The 5,073-nt window shown below is 39.0% G+C and overlaps 1 non-coding gene across 1 annotated transcript; it reads right to left on the minus strand.

Annotated features, from left to right (window-relative positions):
* Positions 1 to 2,263: 2,263 nt before the first annotated feature.
* Positions 2,264 to 2,370, minus strand: LOC138375168 (U6 spliceosomal RNA). Its single transcript, XR_011231429.1, has one exon. It is a non-coding gene; the product is annotated as a U6 spliceosomal RNA (small nuclear RNA).
* Between the last annotated feature and the right edge of the window lie 2,703 nt (positions 2,371 to 5,073).

The raw sequence follows: 5,073 nt of genomic DNA on the forward strand, positions 1-5,073 counted from the left end.
CTCCATTCAGATATGTGTGCAGGACTTGCTCAGTGTGCACTGCTCGGCCGGGGGCTCTGTGGGCTGACTCTGGTTCAGCTTCGTTGCACAGGCTGCCTCTGTCACCTGGCCCATGCCCGCTTAGCCATAGGACCCACTGCGTTGAGAACACAACCCTGACCGGGGAGTGAGGGCTGCCAGACCTCTGACCATTACCGTGTTGATTCCCCTGGTTTTAAAGGAGGTGGTTCACGACCTGGTGTGGAACAGACACAAGTCACTATAGTCAATGCTGTGTCTTGGAGCAGAGAAAAAGGGAAATGCTTGCATGGAGAGCCCAGGCTTAGGGGCTATTCCCTGCTGCCAGCTGACTCTGTATACCTTCTTGGAACTCTGCAGCCAGGGCCAGGCCATTGTACACCAACCATTTGCCTGGCACCTGCTTGATTTCATTAGTGCAGATGATGGAAGAGCAGTGATATGACTTGTAACTTCATATGACAACTGCTTCTTTTTCTTAACCTGTGTTTTCATGCCACCATTTTCACTGTGTAACAAACCACCCTCCAAACTCAGTGGCTTAAAAACAACCACTATTTAGTTAACTCACAATTCTGGGGTGGGCTGGGTGGTTCAGGCAGCACAGCTAACCACTGCTAGGCTCACCTGGGCATCTGAGACCAGCTGGTGAATAGGCTGGTGGCAGGAAGATCTAAGAAGCCCAGTCTGGCAGCTGGCAAGCTGTTGGCCAGGGTGACAAGGGTGACAGGGCCACATGCCTCTCACCGTGCAGCAGCCTAACCCTGGCTTCTTCACATGGTGGCCACACCAGAAAGTGAGGCAGAATATGCACGTGCTTTCCAAGTCTGCCTCTAGCGTGTTTTCAGTGGTCTCATCGGCTAGAACAAGTCCCAAGTCCAAGCCCAGCGTCACGGGAGCCTGAGGACACTAACAGTTTGGATCCAGCAGAGGAGGAATTTGTGTCCAGTTTTGCAATCCATGACAGGGTGTTTTGTAAATTTCATTCCTTTTCTAGTCTTCCACTGAATGTTTCAATCATTTATTTTCAATGTTTAGTGTTTATAAATGATGGACAAGTTCAGTTCTCATTGATACATAATTCCATCATTAATACACAAGTATTTAGAAAGGTATTTTTAAATTGCAATTGGGTTGAATTTTTTGCCTAAAATTTTCTTTTTTTTTTTTTCTACTTTTACCATGTTGTGGTCAGGAAACTTGGCTTAAATTCTATTCTTCGGGTTTTCTTAAAGCCAGGTGTGTATATGTGAGTGTGTCTGTGTAATTCTTAATATTTCACGAATATATGAAAAGTGTTTATTTTTGTTGTTTGAAACACATATATAGATACAGATATATGTAAATTTATATTTAGATATAGAATCAACCTTGTCTGCAGTGTTTTTAAATTCTCTCTATTGTTATTACCTGCCTGATCTGTTAATTTTTGAGAGAAGAACGCCATGTTATTGTCATGAGTTTTTACTTGATATATTTTTGTGCTAAGTTGTACAAGGAATTAAGAATCCATTAGTTATATAAGAACTATGCAATTCTTATATTAATATATTCCTGATGAAGTGAATTTCATTTTATTTTTTTTCAGAGACTGGATTTGAACTCCTGGGCTTAAATGAACCTCCTGCCTCAGCCTCCCAAGTAGCTGAGACTACAGGAGTACCGCTGTGCTCAGGTGAATTTTTTATCAATATAAAAACAACTCTCTTCATCCTATTTAACATTGTTTTCATAGAGTTCTCTATCCTACCAGCATTGGCCAAGAATTGATAAAGCCGTAGTAGTGAGGGTGCTCATTAACTAGATCATTCACGTGGTGAGTAGAATTATACATTGCTGTGTTCTTCTTGGAGTAAAATGTGTCAATATATCTTAAAATTATAGAGATGCTCATCCCATTTAAGAATTGAAGTGTTTATTGAGATGGTTACAGATGCACATTCATTCAAAAGGAATAATACAGAAGATCACATGTGCCCTTTTCCTAATTTCCCTCAGTGGTTGTATCTTGCAAAACCACAGTATAACATCTCAACCAGGAGACTGACACTGATACAGCCCACTGATGCCATTCAGATATCCCCAGTTTTACTTGTGCCCATCTGTGTGTACGTGTGTGTATGCACTTCTATCCAATTTAATCACAGGTGTGGGTTTGTGTGTCTACCACCGCAGTCAAGATCCTGAACACCATTCGTGGAAAGCACTATCCTTCCTCCATCAAATTGCTTTCAAGCCTTTGTAAAAATTTAGGGAACGCTTCATGAATTTGCATGTTACCCTTGTGTAGAGGCCATATTAATCTTCTCTGTAGTAGTCCAAATTTTTGTTACGTGCACTTCCAAACTGAGCCCTGCTCCTACCTTTGGACTCATCAATTCCACTTATGTAAATTAATTTCCAAAGTTGAAGTTCTATGCCTCAAGCTATTCAGTGCAGCATTATTTATAACAGCATAAAAGAAGTAGATAGGCAACGTGTATTAGTTATCTATGGTTGTTTAACAAATTACTCCCAAACTGGGTGACTTAATACAACAACGGTTATTACATCACAATGTCTGCGATGTCTGGGCATGGCGCATTTGGCTCCTCTAAATGAGGGTCTCTCACAAAACTGATCTCAGGTGCCAGGTGAAGCTGAGGTTTCCTCTGAAGGTTCCAATGGGGAAGGATCTGTGTCCAAGCTCAATCACATGGTCATTGCCAGGACTCAGTTCCTTGCAGGCTCTTGGCCAGAGGGTCTCAGCTGCTCTCTGGCTGCTGTAAGAGCCAGAGTTTATTGCTACGTGAGCCTCTTCACATTGCAGTTTGCCTCATCATATAAGCAAGAAGAAAGAGTGTGAGAGAATGCTGGCAGTCTTTTATAATCTGATCACAGAATTGATTTCCCATTAATTTTTCCATATTCTATTCATTAGAAGCAAGTTGCTCAGTCCAGCCCACACTCAAGGGGAGGGAATTACATAAGAGTATGAACCCCAGGAGGTGGAAATTTTGGGGATCAGTATCAGAAGCTGCTTATCATAATAAGTAAATTATTATACATTCATACTATCAAATACTATGCAACCATTAGATTTTCTACAATAATTACATTACCATGGGGTGTGCTGTCATGGGAAATGAAAAGAGTCACCATGATCTATGACTCAGTATCAAGTATTCTAAAATATGTGGAACAGAAACCCCAGAAAAAGATGAGGAAAATATTGTACAGAAAAAAATATTTGAGGAAATAATGTCTGAAAATTATTCAAATTAAGTAAAAAGATATAAACCCACAGATCCAAGAAGCTCAATGATCCTCCATCTCCATCAGGGTAAAATCAAAGAAAATTGCACCAAAGAACATATTTTCATGGCTGGAGACTCATGATAAAGAGAAAAATCTTCAAAGAAACCAGAGTTCTGTGGTTTGATGTCTGTCCCCTCAAAACCCCATGTTAAAATTTGATCCCCAGTTGTGAAGGTGGGGACTAATTGGAGGTCATGGAGGTGAATCCCTCACGAGTAGGTTAATGCCCGCCCTCAGGGGTGAGTGAGTTCTCACTCTGATGGTTCCCCAAGGTGACGATGGTTTAAAAGAGCTGCCACCTCCCCGTCCCTCTTGCTTCTTCTCTCACCATGTGACTCAGCACACACTGGCTCCCTTTAACTTCTGCCACGAGTGGAAGCAGCTGGAGGCCCCCACCAGGTGCAGATGCCCATTCTTGAACTTTCCAGCCATCAGAATAATGGTCCCAATAAACCCCTTTTCTGATAAATTGCCCAGCCTCAGGTTTTCCTTTACAGCAACACACTAAGATGGGAATAGACTAAGACACAGAGGGAAAGAGACTCTTACTTATACAGAAACAAAGATAAGAATGACAGCTTATCTCTTATTAGAAATATTTCAAACCAGAGACAATGGAATAACATCTTTAAAATGCTGAAAAAAAATTCTGCCAACCGAGAATGATATATCCAGTGAAAATATCCTTCAAAATAGAAAGAAAATGAGGACCTTTTCAGATAAACAAAACTAAGAAAATCATCACTAGCTGACCTGTTACACATAAATGTTTAAGATATTTCTTCAGGTTGAAAGGAACCAGTAGAAGATTGCAACAGCAAGGACTAAATCTATGTGAAGGAATAGAGAGACCTAGAAATGGCAAATATGTGGATTAAATATAAAATTCTTCTCATTTCTTAATTCTTTAATATTTGATTATTGGAAGAAAGAAAATAACACTGTACTGTGGCATTTTAATGTATGTAAAAGTAACATGTATGACAATAATAATAGAAAGAATGGGATGATGGTTACTGGAAGTAACTAACAAAGTTATTAACACTAACAAAGAGCCTTGGACAAAAACAGAGGATAAAAAAACAGAATACTAAAAATTCCTAATCCAAATGTGAAAAGTGGGGAAAAAAGCAAATTGAAAAATAACTATGATGGTAAAGTTAAACCCAGCAATACCAATAATAATATTAAATGTTATTAATGTTAGACCATGAATATTAAATGTTAACAATGTAAGACCAAGCAATATGCTAAGAGTATTTACAAGAAACACCCTTTAAATATAAAGAGGTAGGTGAGTTAAAGGTAAAAGGATGTAAAAGGTATGTAAACAATATGAATGAGAAAGATGATACAGCTATATTATTATATGATCAAAGTCAACTTCAAGACAAAGAATATTAGTAAATATAAAGGGGGAGATTTTATACTGATACAGCATCAATTAATCAAGAAGACATAGCAGTCTTAAATGAATGGGCATATAACAACAGGTCTTCAAAATGCACTAAACAAAAATCGTCAAAGCTAGAGGGAGAAATAAATCAATATACAATTATTGCTGAAGACTTTATCTTCTCTCCAGTAGTTGATAAAACAAGTAGACAAGAAAATGTGTAAGGAAAAGGAATATCTGCATATGATCAAACAATTTAACCTAACTGATCTATATAAAACACCACATCCAACAGCGAAATGCGTATGTATTTCCAGTGCACAGGGAGCATTCACTAAGACAGACCATCTGTTAAGAGATTA

This window comes from Eulemur rufifrons, chromosome 24, assembly GCF_041146395.1.
Source record: "Eulemur rufifrons isolate Redbay chromosome 24, OSU_ERuf_1, whole genome shotgun sequence".
Taxonomy (NCBI): domain Eukaryota; kingdom Metazoa; phylum Chordata; class Mammalia; order Primates; family Lemuridae; genus Eulemur; species Eulemur rufifrons.